The 21,548-nt window shown below is 37.2% G+C and overlaps 1 protein-coding gene across 6 annotated transcripts in view; it reads right to left on the minus strand.

Annotated features, from left to right (window-relative positions):
* The window catches only part of zfhx3b (zinc finger homeobox 3b), a 298,790-nt gene that overhangs the window by 246,599 nt on the left and 30,643 nt on the right, over positions 1-21,548 (minus strand). The window contains exon 1 of one of the 6 annotated variants that reach the window (XM_077518495.1): positions 20,821-20,880. The exons of 3 other annotated variants lie outside the window; for them this stretch is intronic. The gene's annotated coding sequence lies outside the window, so the exon portion shown is untranslated. Of the gene's footprint in view, positions 1-20,362; positions 20,423-20,820; positions 20,881-21,548 lie in introns of those variants that run through there. 2 more of the 6 variants (XM_077518496.1, XM_077518494.1) reach the window with 2 other exon arrangements.

Here is a 21,548-nt window from a genome sequence, read left to right on the forward strand (position 1 = left end):
AATGTGTACGATCAAAATTAGAGTTGAAAAAAAAAACAGAAAATCAAAATCATGTTTATTCTGAGAGCTATCACAAGCAAAATGGACTGATTTTGTGGATTGGTCCATAAAATGTTGCTTTAAGGCAATCAAAAACGAGTCTTGCTTGTATGTTCATCATGTTGCTCTTTATCCACTCGACTGTTTCCTCCCTGCGTATGTCGACCCCCTCTTGTCATGGATTAGCTTCTCTACTTGCCTGAACAAAGACGCTCGGGCTTGTGTTTACGTACTGGTCCGTGCGCCGTGTGAAGAAGAGACACGTCCCCCACTTAAGTCCACATCTTAGAAGACCCCAATTTGCTAGTCATTAATCAGAACACCTGCTCTGAGAGGACCCAGTGCTTCTCCCACAGACTTTTGGCTCCGCCACTTGAGTCATCAGTGTCATTTGAATTACACGCAATGATTGTGCCCGAGACTAATTTGAGTATGCAAATGCTTTGCTGGGAAAAGGGCGCTGTGCATTACGTGGAGATTAAACAGCAATATGTCATTCGAGTGTTGGTCCAGCAAGCACGTATAAACATAGGCCACATTTAAATAAAGTTGAATTTGGCTTACAGCATTGACATGCTTTGTGGGGGGACAAAGCATGAGAGAGAACAATGCTGGTGTGGGGGGAGTAAAATACTCTGACAGGACAAGGAAGACTAGGCCGGGGGAAGAAAGGGCGTCTAAGAAAAGAGGTAGCAGAGGAAACAAATGAATAAATTCATGGGGCACAAAATGAAAGTGAAGATGGAGGGGAGCGGAGTGGAGAACAGGGGTCGGACTCATCAGTGGAAGATTTTTTTTTTTTTTTTTTTTTTTTTATTGTCCGGACACAGGAGATGCACACAAAAGCACAGGGAAGATTCAATTAAGTATCATATGCAGTGACCTTATTTCCATGGTTACGGAACAGTGGAAAATATTAATCAAGCCTGCACTCTCGACAGGGAGAAAGCTGGTGGAAGGAAAGGCGGAAGAAAAAAAGGCAAGGATTGCTTGGGAGCAAGGAGAGGAAGCAACATGGCGTCATTACCGCCACAAAACCTATTTGTGACCATGGACACTAAAAATTCAGTCTAATGCTGGAATTAAATTCAGTTAGCTTAACAAAATAAATCCCCAACCTATTTTGTGCAGTGCTGAACTTCATTCTTCTCAAAAGAATTGTTTTAACTTCAGGTTGGATTTCATTTCTTGATGCCTTTGTGGAGACAAAAAAAATAAAAAATAAAAAATGGAGTATCATCCTCACAAATGTTCGCCACACGACAATGTTTTTTATCCATCAATGAGTTTCCTTCCTATTTAGGGTGCACTTACTCCGAGCTGGGGAAAAAAAAGGCTTCTAAAAAAGCGCCGCTTGCATATCGTTAGAGACACAGACAGTAAAAAATTATGACAATGGTTTACAATCATATTCCATTACAATGCTGCTCTCAGTCACATTTCCCTGCACGCGGCAGAGGGGGAAAGTTGAAGATAGTCGTGTTTGATGAAGCTGTAGAGTGTTTGCTCGCTGTCTGCAGGGACTGTCTTGAAAACAATCTATCTGAAACTCCCCCGCTGTGCAAAATGTTAAATAAACAAAAGGCGAGGATAAACAAAATCACTCCATTTCAATGTCACCAAGAAGAAAGCCGACATTTCAATGTTGCCATGGTGAAAAGAAGGTGGCAGCCCTAACGTTTAAACTTTGGACACATGGTGAAATGTTTTTGTTTTTTGTTTTGTTTTTTCACAGAGTATATTTATTTATAAATATATTGGCAACACAAATGTGTTTTTTGTACTTTGTGGTGCTTAACAAAGAAAAAAAACACGATGAGGAAAAACAGTCGACTCAAAGTTTTTCCCATCTGCTTTTGGAAATGAGCTCTTTTGGATGCATAACAGTTTGAAATACTGTACACAGTACGTGAAGAAGTGTGAGTGTCACAGGTTTAGTGGCAAAAGGCATATATTTCCTTATAATTATTTTAGTCAAAGTTTTAGACCTTTGCAAGCAACTTCTTTTTCGATAACTCATCAAATGACTGATATATGCAGTAAACTATAAACACCCTGACTAGCCACAGTATTATAAACACACAATAGTTAAGTATTTTCTATGCTCAGTTTTGATCGAGACTATAATAAAAGGTACTCATTTAACAATTAAATTCTTATTATTATGGTAGCAGTGGTGCAGAAGTCTACTATATTATAACGCTAGATGAGTCCTTTTTTCTTTTGATCCCTCAAACGGAATTTCAATGTATACTTAGTATTGAGTTCTATCTATCTATCTATCTATCTATCTATCTATCTATCTATCTATCTATCTATCTATCTATCTATCTATCTATCTATCTATCTATCTATCTATCTATCTATCTATCTATCTATCTATCTATCTATCTATCTATCTACCTATCTATCTGTCTATCTATCTATCTATCTATCTATCTATCTATCTATCTATCTATCTATCTATCTATCTATCTCTCTGTCGACCTACCTACCTACCTATAAAAAAAATAAAAAATAAAAAAAACGCTAAAAAAAAATGTAATTAAATTAATTTAAAAAATTAAAACTACCTAAATTAAGGGGCGGGCGGCACGGTGGATGACTGGTTAGCACGTCCCCCACCCAGTTCTGAGGACTCGGTTCGAGTCCAGGCTCCGTCCTTCCTGGGTGGAATTTGCATGTCTTCTCCGGGTACTCCGGTCTCCTCCCACATCCCAAGACATGCATGGCAGGTTGATTGGGCGCTCCGAATTGTCCCTAGGTGTGATTGTGAGTGTGGGTGGTTGTTCGTCTCTGTGTCCCCTGCGATTGGCTGGCAACCAGTTCAGGGTGTACCCCGCCTAATACCCGAAGCCATCTGGGATAGGCTCCAGCACCCTTGTGAGGAGCAAGCTGTTAAGAAAATGGATGGATGGATAAATTAAGGGGTGGCATGGATCAGTGGTAGAATGGCCGTCTCCTATCAGTAAGGTTGTGGGTTCGATCCTCACCTCTGGTGGCAATGTTGACATGTCCTTGAGCAAGACATGAACCCTGATTTGCTCCCAGTGGACCTGGCAGCACCTTGCATGGCAGCAGCCGACCATTGGTGTATGAGTGTATGAGTGTGCATGAATGGGTGAATGTGATGCTTCAATTATAAAGCGCTTTGGGCACCATATTATGTAGATAAAAGCGCTATATAAAAAGCACTCCATTTACCGTTTACCATTTAAATTGAGAAAATAAAGAAAAGAAGAAGAAATAGCTATAATGAAAATGTCCAAGCGATTATAACCAACTTTTACTCAAAGTATGGCTTCTAGAAGTCCTCAAAATGTCCCTTCTTTTGAAGATGCCTATGAACTGCTGAATCTGAGTCAGAAGAAACTTCTGATCACATGCGTCTACCATCTGAAGTTAGTGCGCGTCATCAATGCCAAATATGGTTTCTTGACCTACAATGGACTTCACTGACATAGTTAACACACAAACTCAAACTTACAAGCAATTGTGTAAACAACAACAAAGGTTTAAATGAGAAGCATTCTTGATTTAAGATTGTCACATGTGAAACAGGGCCAATGGTGATCTTGATGGTGGGCACCAATGGGGGCAAGCATCCAGCAACGTGTACCCAGAGACCGCCCGAGCTGAGTGGCTGTTCAAGTGCCCGATGTGACCATGACCACTTCCAGAAACAATTTAATTCCAGCGCTTCAACCGTCTCCAGCTGATCTACTCCTCCAAGGTCATTAAGGGTGCCACCGAAGGTCACATGATTAATGAGTGACAGACCCTCCGGTGCAATAACGTGTATGAATGTGGCCCATTAATTAGACAGGAGGGCCAGAGAGAATGAATGGCCAGGGACAGCTTGGCCCCCTCACGACCCCATCCGTCCCAGAACCCATTTTTCATTTTCATCTGTACAAACACACACAGACACATGCTTCTATTAGTCCGAAATTTTAAAAAAAAAAAAAAAAAAAAAAGTACAATCCCCAGAAGTTGACCTGTATCTGCCCACAGACAAAATTCATGATGACTGAGCAACTGACAACCTGCTCTCATTAAAGAAAAAGAAAAACAATGAGAAAAAAAATGCAGTAGTCAAACACTATGAACACTTCCAAAAAATGGGTAAACCATAATTAGCGATTTGACAGATATTGGGAATATTTTTTTTTGTAATACATACATTTTATCTTTGTTAGACCTCTTTGAGCTCATATTTATGCTGAAGGAAATTACTTATAACCTAAAATATCTATACTAGTATAAAACAAAGTGTTTTGTTTTTTTAATTTCACCTGAATCAATGCTATTTTATTATGTTTTGTGCAACATTGAATTTACTGGTTCAAGTATATCTAAAATTGACAAACAATACATGTGATTAGTTTGGAAACATGTAATGTTTTCATTTAAAAATGTGGCTAAAGCAATCAAAGATATTGTAATAATAATAATGATGATGATGATGATGATGATGATGATGATGATGATGATGATGATGATGATGATGTTGATGATGATGATGATGATGATGATGATGATGATGATGATGATGATTAGTATTATTATTATTAACAATTAAACATCACATTGTCACTGTCCAAATTCTGCTGTTTAATTCATTTGTACTTTATTTGTCATTTTTAGTTACATTAAAGATAAAACTGAAAAAAAATAAATAAATCACAATTTGGCATCTTTCTTGGGAGGGGAGGGGGCAGTGTATATGTTCTTATTTGTAGTATTGTTATTTCCTGATTGAAACGTATTCCATTTGCAAATGGAATATGCTTATTTAACGGCACAGAGTCTAAAGTGGTTTTAAGGTAAAAAGATGACCCACTTAATATTTTTATTAGTCCTTTATACATGTAGTGTATATACAATGTAGACTACACAGGTAAAGTTATGTCTTAACGGGTCAACTTAGTGTATGAATATGGCAAAGTACTCAAAGTGGGAGTAAATCACTTTTTGTAACACTAGCTAAAACAGTAATTATGACTTGGCGGTGGCACATGATAAATATGATTGGAAAAACAAAACAAAAAAAATCAGCTGTTCCTGGCTTCATCTTGTGCCTCTAATGAGATATACTGTACAAGAAACTCCGCGACCCTTGTGAGGAATAAGCGGTCAAGAAAATGGATGGATGGATGGATGGATGGATGGATGGATGGATGGATGGATGGATGGATGGATGGATGGATGGATGGACAAGAAACTACAGGGCCCAAGAAAAACAACCAAAAAGAGAGACAGAAAGTATGATTTACAGTGTCAATCATTTATCATTCCATTGCAGACACAAATTGTTTACATAATGTTATTTCCAAAATGTAAACGAGTTGTCCAGCACTTATAAATTAAGCCGCTAATACCAATGAAAAACCGGCCCAAAACGGCAATCTTTTGATGATACAAGCAAGGCAGCACAAAATTATTAGAGGATTGTCCATGCATGTGCTGTTCTCGGACGAACCACTTGTTCTCTAAAGTTTTTTGTGCCTGAAAAGACCATCTGGTGCCGCATCTTCCACATTCATCAGTTTATTTAATAACAGTAAGGTTTAATTTTTTTTTAGGATCAACGCTATATGTATCATTGTGTAGCCTAGCTTAACGTTTACACGTATGTGATTGTTATATAGTGACATGTCAACAAACATGTTGGCCAGTGATGTTATTTTTAAAATAGTTTTGTTAAAGTTATTAAACCAGTGGTGTCCAAACTACGGCCCGAGGGCCATTTGCGGCCCGCAGCCATTTTTCAGTGGCCCGCGGCATATGCTAAAATTGGCATTTGACTCAGTTAAAATAAATGAACAAAAACAAAAAAATGTTTGGAGATGGTCAAAGTAAGAAGGGAGTGTATCGAAGAACAGGTGCCATTAAAAGGTTATTTTAGTTAACTAAACTAATTAAAAAAAAAAAATTAAAAAAACAATATTGTTACCGAAATAAAGTAAAAATAAAAATGCTTTTTAAAAAATGAAAACTAACTGAAATTTCATTTTATGTTTTCAAAACTAACTAAAACTATAAGTATAGCAAAAATGTCCTTTGTATTAGTCTTTGGTAATTAATTTAATACTTGAGCCTTTGAGGATGATTTTAAATGTGACTTTTAGTTTTATTTTGATATAAACCGGAATAGTGACATTTGAAAGTATGTCACACAGAAGTGACGTCATCTAGCTGCAGCCAATAGAAAAGCACCAAAAGATGACGTCGCTCCCATGGTGTTTTTTAAACAAGTAATACACATTTAAAAAAAACAAAACATCATCATGTTATCCAATTACAGTAAATATAGAACAAATATTAGCTTTTTACCGAAGCAAATGGAGAAAATACGTAAAGTATCCCTTTCATACATAAGACAAAAAGTGATTTTCTCTCAAACTCTCCCTTGAAATTTCCATACGATTTGACCCATGTACGGTGCCCCTCCCCAAATCAGAGCAACTGTTTCTTATGTGTTCCACTGCTGGCATGCTCCTCAGGTTGATCTGGTTATTAGACATCACAATGCTGGCTTTTTCCAGAGCTATAAGCCCTCTGCATTAGTGAGGACAATCTCCAGGAGGAAATGAAACATTCTGCTGCCACGGAGCGACTTTACTACAAAACAAAAAGGATGTAACGTTTACAGATGAGGACATTTAAATGGCCGACTGTCGACGCACTCTTTTCAAATAGGAGAGTGCGTCTAATCAACGTAATGCAACGCAATGATGATGTGAAGCCTTGTTCTGGTTTTATTTTCACAAATGTATAGCTTGCTAAGTATATTGGGCAATAATATCAGAATCCTGCGTATCCAGTGCATCCATTTCAATTTTACCTCCAAGTCATAGCATTATGGACACACCCCAGTGGGGCCATTAATCAAAAAAAGAAAAAAAATGAATGCATATCACAACCGGTAAGGGAGAGGCAGACTTCAGATGAGGTGGTGTGCAATATCAGGCGACACAATGGCTATCTATGTACACAATCTGATCAGTTCACACTCTGCACCTGGGTCACTTCTCTACAAACCCCAAACGCAACGTCAGCAGTGAGTAAACGCAGCAAAAAACACATTTTCAATTGTCCCAGAAACACAACAAGCAGTGACAGAGTGAGCCCGATCCAACGCAACAAAAAAAAAAGGGAAGCATTGAAAGATGCGCGTGTTTGTGAAATTACCCTAAAATGAATTCTAGGTCACAGAGATTTATTTGTAGTTATGAATATGGAGGAGAAATAATTTACGAGGCACGCCGACAGTAAAGATGAAATTGAAAGGTGCGGCTGATGCTATTTACCACGCCGCTTTTGAAAGAAGGAACAACCAAAATGATGATATTAAAAATATTCTTTCATACGTCAGACAGGGAGTGAACCCGTTGACCCTTCTGAATAAAGCCTCTCTCTGGAGATTTGACACACATCTCTCAGCGCACATCTGAAGACAGACATGGATGTTGTTTGCCCTCTGATATATTTTTAATATTCAGATCATATCAAATGTGTCCTCTTTCAATTATTGATCTATCTATCTACTCGCAACATAACACATGCTGAGCTCCGCCATGTGATTTCCACGGCCCAGTCAGTCGATCTTCTTATTCGACATGATAAGCGGAGGTGGGGCCGCATCTTGCGAGCGACGCGCTTGGCCGGGGGAACTACGGACGCACGCTCCATCAAACGCCGTCAACCGGATCGCCGTCAGCCCGTCACACACGTGACGGAGGCTAACGACTGCTGTGTCGGCGGCGCCATCTACGCCTTCTGACAGCAACGCGTTAAAACCAGATTATGACTAATATTTCTGACCTATTTTTCTAGAAATGCTCTTCTTAAAACACTCACTAACAAAAAAATGCAATTTTGATTCAATAATGCACTGGAGCTGTGTGTGCTATGAAGTGCAATATACTGTATGTAGTTCCATTGTTTTCAGTAATGTACTGTAGAACTAGACATGTTGCATATTTTGCCCAGTTCATCTGGTTAAAATATAAAAAAAAATTAAATACGAATGCCAAGTACAAAAATATATGTAGCAAGAGCTGCACAATTATAGAAAAAATAATAATCATGATTATTTGAGTCAATATTGTAATTGAGTTCATTAATTACAATTATGAATCATGTTACTTAACAATTATTAATCATGTTCATCAGTGAGTCAAAATGCTATTATCTTAGCAGTTAGCTTAACATACAAAAATAAATAAATAAATAAATAAATAAATAAATAAATAAATAAATAAATAAATGAATAAATACTGATATATTTCCAAGCACCTAACTCCTCCCCATGATGTTCCTTATCTCCATTTTTTCCTGTAATTTCCTCTCTTGCAACCAAGAGAGTGTCCACTTGTTATTTCAGTAAAACGAAGCCTTAACCATTATTTTGCCCCCTGGTGGTTGGATGACTACTGGTTGAGAAAATCTGTTATTAGACATGCAACAGAGCCCACATTTAAAAAGTAAATATTGCCAACAATTAGGTGAATTAAATCGTGGCAGTTAAAATTGTGACCACAATTAAAATTTGAGCAATTGTGCATCTGTACGTGTTTGTTACAGTGTAGACTGTGTGACACTAGTGGTGTACGGGCTCCCTCTAGTGGTATGTGTAACAAATATCGCTAAACTGAATTTCCAAACTGTTCCATCTATGGAAGTAAAATTGTTCAGTAGAGTTCAATTATTTTCCTGTTGAAGCATATTTTTATTATGTGAAATATCTGTTGTAGTATTTTTTTTTCTTCCCCAAGACAGGATACTTCAATGTAATTTGTTTGCATGTTATTTTGTGATGCACCACCTATAAGCTATTAAAATAATATCCCCTTCTTTTTTCCACTTGCTTTTAACAAATGCTGCACTGGACTGACAGACATAACAGGCATTATGTTGGGATATTTTTATTCAACACAATAATGGATTTGTTCTTTTTCTTTTCTTTTTATATTTGGTATCAGATCGGGACTCAGTATTGGCAAATACTCAAACTCAAGACTGACTCAGACTTATGTGCAAAAAAAAAAAAAAAAAGTACATTTTTACCTTTTAAATGAAATGTTATGTATGTACAGTTGGTGCATTTCCCCCATATTTATAGGGCAAGTTCAGTAACAAAATAAATTAATAAATAATAAAATAAAACTTTTTAACATGTTTTATGCGACCCCACCAGTCTAAACATATGTGCATTCTGATTAATATTGTGTTAGTTTGTGGAATATGAATTAAGCAGCAAAATCAACCCTTTTTTTAAATTTTTTTTATTATCCATCTTTGGGGTGGCCATTTTGATACGTTCTGTCGACTGAAAATGACCTCACAGTGCTGAAGGGCTCAAGTGGCAAAACAGTCGCCCCCTGAGATTTATAAGACGGGTTGATTTTGCTGCTTAATTCATCCGCCACAAATGATATATACCTGTATGACTTGACCTTTAAGCGTTGTGTTAATGTTTAAATTCTACATAATGTTAAAGTGGCTTACAATATGATTAAATATGCATTCAGTGAATAAAAATGTGGCCTCTTTTGGACAACCACTTGGAATGAACACTACACAAGTGTATTTTAATGATGGCCTCTATAGAGGCACTTGGATAGTTTTGTTTTGTTTTTAACAGTTTAGATATTACAGCAACTAGATGGTATTGCATATTGGATACTTCCAAATTTGAAAGGCTAAACAGCAGTTGCAGAACTATATATTCATGGTATATGATATATGATAACAGTCAATTTTACATGGAATATAAAGCGGCATAATGATATTTAATGGAGCGAACGTTTTCATGCAGTCTTTTGACCAACAGCATCTCCTGTGGTGGCTCATTTCCGTGCATGATGCTCCCACCCCACATGTCCGGCTTCCGGGGACACGCTGGAGCAGAAGGCGCAAAGTAGAGGACGGACACCACGCTGGGTGAAAGGAAACCTTCCATTCGCACGAGCGCGAGTGGCAAGAGGACATTTCGCGCTAATGGCGGCCGGGCCAATTGAAATGACTGCAACGCTGCATGATTTGAAGGTCAGGAGACAGCGGATTATATTCCAGTGATGGCGGAGTTGGGATTGGCGGAGTAAAATGGTGCCCCCCCCTTCACTCCGCCCCTTCTCGCATGCTCCTGAATTATTGCAGAAGAGCCAAGATTGAATCAACATAGCACCAAACGCCACCACCATTACTCTTACAGGTAGCACGCCATGAAACACGGGCAGGACCAGTACATCAAAATGAGAAATTCTGCTCAGGGAAATTTGAAAGTTGCGTTTTTCACACCATAAAACAAACAGTATGCTGCTTTTTTATAACACAATCATGATTAACATTTACTTTTTACTGTAGCTTCTTCTATTGTATGCACTAAAAATGAATTGATGGCAGATAATTGTTTTGCTAACTGATTGGGATTGCTCAGTTAGCGTTTTTAATTGTGGTTGAAAGCGCATTGCTAAAACAAACAATTAGATTTCTCCTTATAGACACAGACGACAGCCCGGATAAACGAGCAGGCCTGAAAAAGTGCAATCATTTGTCAGGATTGCAGCTGGGGGTGCAAAAGTTGCTCACACATAACAAAAGCATGGGAGTGATTATGCACATGACTGCAGTAATAAGCTCTAATAAGACGAGGAATGACCATTTGGTCCAGACATCGTGCAAGAGGGCCTAACATGATTACATCACATTTACATGTTGTTGATTTCAGGACCCCACAGGCCAGCACGGACACACCAATTTTGAAAAAAAAAAAAAATCAACAAGGATGTCAAGAAGCGTTTGGTGAAATCACCAACATTAATGTCATTAAACTAATTCTACGGATGCATCCAAGTCAGTTTGCATGCTTGAGAAACTTGCATGGCTTCACTCTACCCTGCATTTACACACTCTCTGCAACTTGTGATCCCAAAGTCAGCATATTGAATGTGATGGAACCCACTAACTAATGAAGCTACTTTGCTCACACAAGATCATTTCACATTTGATGAACATGTAAAGTGCTTTTACACAAACTATTGGTATAATTGAGATCAAAAGATGACAGCACAGTATATCTAAACAGACAATAACGGGAAAAAATTCACCTTGCACTTTCACATGCTACCAAAGGCCTGGACCTCGTCAAAGGCCTTGATAGGCATTTGACTACATTTCCTAGACTCCACTGTAGGTAAATGATCAATAAATTCATTTCGAAGGTTTTCTGAGTAGCACTGAACAAAATGTTGCCATGGACGTATGATTGCTCAACAGCACATACTTGACATCATGTTGTTCTTTGCATCATAAACTCAAAGGGATGTTCAATGCCACTGTCGGTACCATATGTGTTCGGCCTGCCAGATCCATTCGGGGGCTTTCGCGTCTGGTCGGCGCTTGCTGATGACGTCAGTACAGCAAGCGAGCAGTGTCAAATGTGTTCACGTTGGTTTGGTGTCCGAATTTTGCGGTTCACGTATCACAATACATCACAAAAACAGGCGTAATGATTATAGGAACACATTAGCACGTCAACTGACAATATTTCGTCCCATCGCAGTTTTACTTTTTTGCATTTATGTGCTATTTTACCTCCATTTTTTATATGTATTTTATCTAATGTATTTTTTCAATCTATTTCATTATTTAGTCAATCTTAAAGTATCCTGCTTTTATACTTACGTTTATTTACGTTTTGCAATCTCAGCCCATACATTTTGTTATTTAAATGACATCTTTAATATTTTCTTGCCAATGTCACCTCAGAGGTGACACTGCACTATGAGTTGCGGAGGGTCGTGCGTATTGCAGAAAATAATTACCATGATGATGATAATAAAATGATGGAATTATTGCCTGAGATGTGACATTTCCTCACCAATATGTTCTGTACTCAGCCTCAGGTTATTAGGTAACTACGAATTTATTTGTAACCTTCATGTGTGTGCATGTGTGTCTCATGGACTATTGATATAAATATTAATCAAAGGTAATGGCCTACTACCGTAAAGTCGAAACTCATAAGTTAACTTCATCAACTACAGTAGCACATTTTACTTTTTCTTTAAAGATGTCAAATGCATTAACAAATCAATGAATGACACATGAATGAATGAATGAATGAATGAATGAATGAATGAATGAATGAATGAATGAATGCACAACTTTTCTTTATATGTTCAGTATTTTTTTCCTTCCACAAAACAACAACAACAAACAAGTCTGAAAGGGTTTCACGGCAAACCTTTAATCCTAGACAAGGGAAGACGAGAGATCAATACATTAGAATAGCCACGGTGAGATGTAATTGATTGATGATGATTGATGAATGATTTTGACGCGTTACGAATCCTTGCCTTTTGGGTCGCCGAACAGTTTGATCCAGTAGTGCGGCTGTGATAAATAATAGATAAATAATAATAAATTTCTTCGTAAAAAGCGTCAATGTTTTCCCTCCAACGACTGGAAAGTTGCCTCACCAATCACAATCGTCGACATCTCAGCCAATCCTGTAGCGTAAAACGTCTCAGCCAATCCTGTAGCGTAACGTCATCTGTAGGCGAAGGACCCCGAATGGATCTGGCAGGCCGAATACATATGGTACCGACACCACTTCTTCTTTTTTTCAGACCAATACAAGCACGAGTACTCAACTCTTGTGTAGTCACCGATATCAAAGTCCAGATACCACAATACTTATGTACATTATGTAAAAGTTCCCCCCCTTCCCCAAAAAAAAAACAGATATAATTTTCAAGAAAGGCCTATTATATCCCACTAGTTCCATTTAAATTGCATGAAATCAATGGCAATTTTCTATTCTTCTCAATTATAATTTCTAGTTCCTGATTGTAAAACAGTGAGAGGATGGCCATCGTGGGTATGATTCCTTGAAATAAAGGCAGGTTATCAGCCCGATACCAAAACCATGCATCGGTACTCGCCCAACCCTGTAAACCAACAACATAGTGCACTCGATTTTTGCTTAAACCCAATAATAAACAGTTGTCAAAAATTTCCAACATTCGTATGATTATTCTGCTTATCCCTAAAGATGGGCCAAGGCATTTGTTGTTAGCCGAAGCACCAAATTTCCTACATTTTTCAATTAAAATAAAAATAAATACATAAATAAATAAATAAATGTTGAGATTTTTCTTTTATTCTTGCTGAATAGTGTATGTCACGGTGCAAACCGCCAATCAGAAAATTCTACAAAGTACTTTGTAAATCAGAAAATACTGCATAAAGAATTCACATTTTGATCATTGCTGTCTTCTTCTAATAATAAAACTATCTGTGAAATACAATTCTCCTGTTTTCGTATAAATGCAGTAAAACTATATTAACATCTCTAATACATCACGTTATTTTAAAATAATCCACAAAATGAAATAACTTTGCGTCAACTAAATCAAATGTATACTCTATGCAAGAAAATCCGCCAGTATGTTTGCTTGACAAGTATATGACAAAATATCATAAAATTCTGTCAATGTGTGTGTTTTTTTTTTAATCCATAATCATACTAATGATTTCCACCCTGTCACAACAGATGAACGTTGTCTCCAGGAAAGTGTAGGCGCTGATGATCTCCAACTTATTCTTGCTGCAGTCGACAGGCGCTAACAAGCAGCAAAGTCAATCCAGCGCATGTTTGAATGGCCGACCATGTTAAGCCTTTAAAGCAGCCGTTAATCCAGGATTTTAGGAGAACGTGTACGTTTGGCACATTATCATGGCCGAGTCCAGACCTTAGTCTAAGTTTAATCACTATGACCAGCAGCACTCAAAGTCTCACACAGACCTTAAAGCTGAGCAGGACACTTAAGAGGCGATGTCACCAGTGTTGTCATGCTTCAAAACTGCGTTTAAGTGGCTGACCGTTGTCTAATTAGATCAGCGGTTCAAAAACTTATTACACCAAGTACCACCTCAAATAAAAAAAAAAAAAAAAAAGTATTTTTATTTTTATATACCATGTGGAAAGAATAAGTCAGGGATGGGCAACTGGTGACCTGCACCACACGCTCAGTGGCCCCTTGATTAATCAACTCTTTTTATTTCATTATTATTGTTATTATTTTTACAAAATTAAATGATTCAAAACATTGAGAAACATTAAACATAAATTTTCCATAAATACGATGGCTAAATGCCGCAGGGAAAAAAAAAGCAACAACAGGGAAAAAAACATGTATTATATTTTATTTAGTTCTATTTTAATGGAAAAGAACTGGGGGGGAATCAGCAAAAATGCACATTTGCAGGTGCCAAATTGAAAATAGGTTACTTTTAAGTTGTAATATTACCATTCACCATTAGATGGCAGACACCACATCTTATACTCTATACTACAACATGAGTCGGCCTCTTTTTTTTTTTTTTTTTTTTTTTTTTTTTTTTGTGGATTTGAATGATATGATGATTTTTGTGAAACAATGCACAAAATGAGTTCTCCCACTTAATGTTGGTTTGCTCTTCAGCAATTTTGTGTTGTCCTTCAATGGTCATTTTTATGCAAAGGAGCCCTATGCACTGGGGGGAAAAATCACAGTATGTGGTTATTCAAACCATTTTTTGTTGGATTAGGATAGTGGATCTTTTATACACGAATTGAAAAATGTTAATGAAACATATCAAGAGCACTTATTTTGCATGTATGTATGCACGTATTTTGTACATATCTAAATTAGCATTTTTGTTCTACATCTGGCTAGGATGTGTGGTCCCATGTGCCCCCCCAATGGCACTGATGAATATTAATCGTAATATTAATAATAATATTGTGGCCTCTCCAACATTTAAATTGTTCATCCCTGGTCTCAGTATTTTTGAAATAACAACAGTTACATAACAGTTTTAAAAGATTGAATGCAAATGTATTGTACTTTAAAATTAAATACAACTGAAATGTACTGTAATGGATTAACAGCGTAATCACTATCATTACACACAGCTTGGTGATTTAATTCAGTAATTATTTTTGCATATGTATTCATTTTTAATTAATTCCAAATAATTTGCATAATTTAGATTTTTAAATGGTTTTTTTTTTTTTTATAATTCAAATAGTTATAAACGTAATTTTATAAATTACATTCAAATAAAGACATACACACACTATGTTGATCTAAGCATGATAAATGTGTTTCTGTGTGAATCATTTTCTTATCTAATGACAAAAATGCATTTCAAACAGTTATCAAATCCTTCCCAGATGAAATCATAGCCCTATGACTGCGATATGATTTCCTCCATTCTTGATGACTAAAGCAGCCAGACCGCAAACATGTTGGCTTGTGATGGCGCCCGAGTGACCTCTGTGGCCACTTCCCCAGACTGGCCTCAGCCCCCAGACGTGCGCAGGCCGCAGCAGACGGATGCATCGCTGCTGCCCTTGACTCCAGTTGCACGCGCAGGCCAGACACGCGCACGTCTAACAAAGCAACGCGTTAAGAGATGACAGCTCCAGCTCCGAACCATGCATCTGCATGACAGCCATCAGCCAATATGGCAGAATTCATGAGGAAACCTTCACGTGACTGAACCAGATCTCAGGGAGCAGTTGTGGACTCGGGTCAAGGTTTACAACGAGAGCTGGGGCTTTGCTAGTCGCTGGATGGAGGATATTAGTAGCAGTGGACGGACTGATAAATATGCCTGCACAGCGAATGGGACGTGACTTATCATGGAACATATGAAAAAATACCACAGAAGCTGTGGAGAAAAAAGAGGAAATGAAATGAAGAAGGAGAGCAAGCCCCCCCCCCCCCCCCCCTTTGCAGCCCAACACTGTAAACGCACACACACTCCATCAGTTTATGGATTTCAAATTTAAATATACATCACAATGAAGCAAAATGCAATTTTCAAAAGGCTGCATTTTGGAAATAAAAAACAAGCTTCATTTAATTGGCTTTATTTTACAGTATACTGTATATATATATATATATATATATATATATATATATATATATATATATATATATATATATATATATTATTATTATTATTATTATTATTATTTAACTAGTAGTGCCTAATTGTGTTCTAAAGTTCAGAGCTTAAGAAGTCTAGTCTATATGTTTACATGTCATTGTTTTATGAAATGTGAAAAGTTGAGTGATAAAGCCACAGATTTGTGTGCAATATTGTCATAATCTTACTTGTGACTGACTTATGGTTACACCACAGTTTGGTAGAATTTTGTGAAATTGTCATGGTGAACAATTAAAAGATTCCAAATCAACAAATCAAAGTGTTTCGACAGTTAACAACCAAGGTTATTTTAGTTAACTAAAATTAACGAAAAAACTAAAACTAAAATTCAAAAACAATTTTGTTCACAAAATAAAATTAAAATGAAAATGCTTTTTAAAAAACAAAAACTAACTAAAACTACATTTTATGTTTATAAAACTGCCTATAATTATAGGAAAAATGTCCTTCATTTTCGTCTTTGGTAATTAAGTTAATGCATGAGCCTTTGGGGATGATTTTAAATGTGATTTTAAGTAGATTTATTTTTATATTAACCGGAATAAGGACGATTGAAAATGTGTCACACAGAAGTGACGTCATCTAGCAGCAGCCAATAGAAAAGCACCTTCAGTTGACGTCGCTCGCATGGTAGTTTTTGAATATTGCGCACAAGTAATACACATTAAAATAAATGAGTAAATAAATAAATAAATAAATAAATAAATAGAAGCTAATACTAAAACTAAACTAAAAACACTTATGAAATAACTAAAACTAATCAAAACTAAAACTAAATCACACTGAAAACGAATTAAAACTAAATAAAAAATAAAAAAATAAAAAATGAAATAAAAACTAACTAAAATGAAAAATTCCAAAACTCTTAATTAGATTTCACTCGGGAACACATTTTTTTTTTTTTTTTTTTTTTTTTTTGAGTTAGGTCTGACAGCTTGTTTATAACAAAATTTTGGGTGCTGAATCCTAAATCTCAATTTTTCTCCATCACGTCAAGTTTTTTTTCGGATTCCCATTTTCTTAAATAATATGAAAAAATATTCTAAACAGTACTTAGCAGATATGTGTTCGTTTTATTAAAATGTTCAAATATTGACATACAATGAAATATGAAAGAAACAGGCATGACTGCAATATTTAATTCACGCTATTATGTTTCATAATTGCGTGCAAGTAGTTAAGGTCAAAATTTACATTGTGGATTGTTGAACTTGAGGGCTATCACATTTGATGCTAATCAGTGGAATTTTCCTTATTTGCAGGATCAGCTGTGGGGGGAGGACTTGAAAAGAACTGACTGCAATTTTTGAATTAGCATGCCAAGAATCAAATTCAACAGATTTTTTTAATCTTCAATTCTTTTTTTCTTTTTTTTTCCAAAATGATTCAGTCCTAGCTAAAAAGGTCCAAACTCGACACCGCCATGATAACGTGCTCTTTTCTGGGAGGGATGCATGACTCCACATCATCACTGACCTCCATCAATCAATAGAAAAGCACCTTCAGTTGACGTCGCTCGCATGGTAGTTTTTGAATATTGCGCACAAGTAATACACATTAAAATAAATGAGTAAATAAATAAATAAATAAATAAATAAATAGAAGCTAATACTAAAACTAAACTAAAAACACTTATGAAATAACTAAAACTAATCAAAACTAAAACTAAATCACACTGAAAACGAATTAAAACTAAATAAAAAATAAAAAAATAAAAAATGAAATAAAAACTAACTAAAATGAAAAATTCCAAAACTCTTAATTAGATTTCACTCGGGAACACATTTTTTTTTTTTTTTTTTTTTGTTTTGAGTTAGGTCTGACAGCTTGTTTATAACAAAATTTTGGGTGCTGAATCCTAAATCTCAATTTTTCTCCATCACGTCAAGTTTTTTTTCGGATTCCCATTTTCTTAAATAATATGAAAAAATATTCTAAACAGTACTTAGCAGATATGTGTTCGTTTTATTAAAATGTTCAAATATTGACATACAATGAAATATGAAAGAAACAGGCATGACTGCAATATTTAATTCACGCTATTATGTTTCATAATTGCGTGCAAGTAGTTAAGGTCAAAATTTACATTGTGGATTGTTGAACTTGAGGGCTATCACATTTGATGCTAATCAGTGGAATTTTCCTTATTTGCAGGATCAGCTGTGGGGGGAGGACTTGAAAAGAACTGACTGCAATTTTTGAATTAGCATGCCAAGAATCAAATTCAACAGATTTTTTTAATCTTCAATTCTTTTTTTCTTTTTTTTTCCAAAATGATTCAGTCCTAGCTAAAAAGGTCCAAACTCGACACCGCCATGATAACGTGCTCTTTTCTGGGAGGGATGCATGACTCCACATCATCACTGACCTCCATCAATCAAAGAAAGAAAGAAGCGCTACTTACTTTGCTTTGACTTCAAATATGACAGTAGCAATAAAGTCAAAAGTTGCTGTCTCAACACAGTCAAATATATCGTTCCACGCCTGCCATGGCAGCTCAGAAAATCCACAATTAACACTTAACTTTAAATAAATGTTTATTAATATTGTGTGTGAATCAAAACATGGTGTTGGGTGCTTGTGTGTGTGTGTGAGACGGTGAATGTGAGGAAGTGAGTGAGTTAGCGAGCGAGTCCAAATGGATTTCAAGCCGGGAATAAATCACTGTCGCCACAGAAACCGGCCGACACTTGTGATGGATGGCTGAAATTTTTGTGTTGATGTCTTTAGTATTGCTGACAATTTGGTCATAGCGGCTTTTTCGCTTTTGCGCCACACATTTAAATGCCGCCACGTATAGCGAAAGCGTGTTCCTCCCACCCCTGAGCAAAATTCTGCCATTAAGCCCTTTTTTTCCCTTCTTGACGGCACAAAATAAAAAGTGAATAAAATGAAGTGATTTTGTGTCATGGATATTTGCGGTTCATAGTGCAGCCACTTGGAATAAAAATAGACTAAAACTCACTTGGACACCATCTTGTGTGTGTCAGTGTGTCACGTGGACGCACTGACCCTTCCCATTGGACAACGTCACCGCATGACACACTGACTGGTTGCTGCGTTTGACAAATGCACACTCAAGGGTGGGCTCTTCCTATGAGGAAATTGTTTTTTTGGAATACCGGGTACTTTTTTTTTTTTTTTTTTTTTTTTTATCTGATATGACCCAATTTGGAAGTACGTTGATGTAATGTAAACTTATTTTTATCATGTTCAAAATGGCAACAATTCAAATACAGTTCCAGTTTACCTTTAGAACATTTATTAGGGATGTTTGATACCACTTTTTTCAGTATGAGTTCTAGTACTTTTGTTACATAAAATACCTATTTAAAAAAATATGAGAGAAATGAAAAAAAAAAGACTATGTATCCCAATATAGCACTTTTCCTTCAAATTGCAAGAAATGAATGGCAATTTTCTTTTTTTCTAATTCGTCACCCACTTAAAATAATTGTCTAAGTCATCTTTTTTGCAAAATTACTATTATTTTTGCCTAAATCATCTCCTTGTGGTGCAAATGGTTCATTTTTTTGTGTTTCTTGCAAAATCTGAAAACACAACTTTCTAGAATTTCTAGTTCCTGATACCTTGAAATAAGGTCCGATATTTGTTATTGGTGCTCGCCCATTCCTAATATGTTTCACGTACCACACACATACTCTGTACTTTTGCATCAAGTTCAACAAATACAAAACAACACTCAACTTTACTGTACAAGTTCCAAGCATTAAACACATCCATTTTGCAACTTGCATCAAGTTATGCAAACATTACACTTTCAAACATGGCAACTTCACCTTATTGTACATGATCCGAAGTTTAAAGCCTAATAGTGTCATTTTTAACTGTCAAAATATCTCTCAAAAATAACAATGTGCTTACTAAAAAAAAGATTCTTGGTCCTCCAGGTTGAATTAACATATTTGCTAAAATGTAAAAAAAAACAAAAACAAAAACAAAACAAAACAAAAAAAACACAGGCAGTTATATGTCCACACACAAAGTATACATCCTTACACCCACATGCAAAACTTCAGAGTTGGGCCACTCCAAGTTAACCCCACACCCCCCACCCCCCAACACACGCGCACACACACACACACACACACCCACACACACACACACACACCCACACACACTCCCCCCATCCCCTCCCTGAGAGCACCTAGGTCCAGTGCTCCCATGTGCCCTCAGCTGTCAGCCTCAAATCAGAGCAGGCTTGCCACAAACTTCAACAATCAATACTTGCAAATGCTCGCAACTCGACTTGACTCCGGCACAGCACACATGACAAAAGCTTTTTACTGACCTTACTGTCTTTTTCCCCCTCTATGTGGTTACAGTCCCCCTCTCTGCTGGTCCTCTACACCTCTAGCCTCAGTAAGTCATGCAGGAGCCGACTCGTGCTCCTGCTCAAGCCCCACGCATCTGTATGAGTCTGATTTCACAGTCCTGAAGAGTGGCGGTGGTGGTGGTGGAGTGGGGGGGGGGGAGGGGGGGGGCATGAACGTGCTGCTTATTTAGAAGCCGGCGCGCAATACCTGGGCTTGTAGGCAGCTGTTTAAAGCACGAGGCAACATCCAGGGTGCATAATACCCCCTCTTCCTTACACTCACACATACAGTCTCTCTCTCTCTCTTGCTCTCGCTCCAACACGTGCACACAACTCACTAGCCGGCCGCCTGGCTGGCTGGTTGGCTCACAACACACACACAGACAGAAAGTGAAATAGACAGAGGCAAGCAGCAGTGTGTCAGGTCTCTCTACCTGAGTCGGGACAGCGAGAAAGGCTGGCCGCTCCATCCCGTCTCCTTGTCTTTCTCCAAAGTGTTTAGAAGACAATTTCAACAAGGGATTGCTCCCAATCTTAGCAGGGTGATCCACATGGATGACTTATAATATGCTTGCCACTCTCTCACTCTCCATCTTCTTCCACTCCCTCGCTCTTCTCCTCTTTTTTTTCTCACTCTTTACTGCTCTAGCCTATCATCAAGCAGTCGCCGGACTCCCCCTGTTTCCCGATTCAATATTTCGAGCGAGCGGTGGGGCCAAAGAATGCCTCCACCTGAATGCGTATTAGTCAAATGCATTATTTAGTACAAAAGCTGCATTCATTCATTTTTTTTTTTTTTTTTTAATGCTGGTGGACATTATATTGGGGGATAGCAGGGACTGCATCAGCAGTGAAGGGGTATATAAGTGATATGTCAAGCTGGGGCTGGTGAGGGGTCAGGATTTGCCAGAGTGAGGGTCTGAGGGGAGGTGGGGGAAAAAACACATGGAATATGATTTTAATATATTTATTTATGCAGTGACTGGGATTGCCTTATCATCCCGGGTGATACTTCAGGGCATCATTCTCCAAGCCATCCCCAATGCCACTTTTTTTTTTTTTTCCCTTCATCAAAATGACTTCAATTTATTACACTTTGTGCCTGTGTGTGTGAGTGTGTGCATGACTGAAGGACAGAGACAAGAAAGAAAAAGGAAAAAAG

This window comes from Festucalex cinctus, chromosome 4, assembly GCF_051991245.1.
Source record: "Festucalex cinctus isolate MCC-2025b chromosome 4, RoL_Fcin_1.0, whole genome shotgun sequence".
NCBI classification, from domain to species: Eukaryota; Metazoa; Chordata; class Actinopteri; order Syngnathiformes; family Syngnathidae; genus Festucalex; species Festucalex cinctus.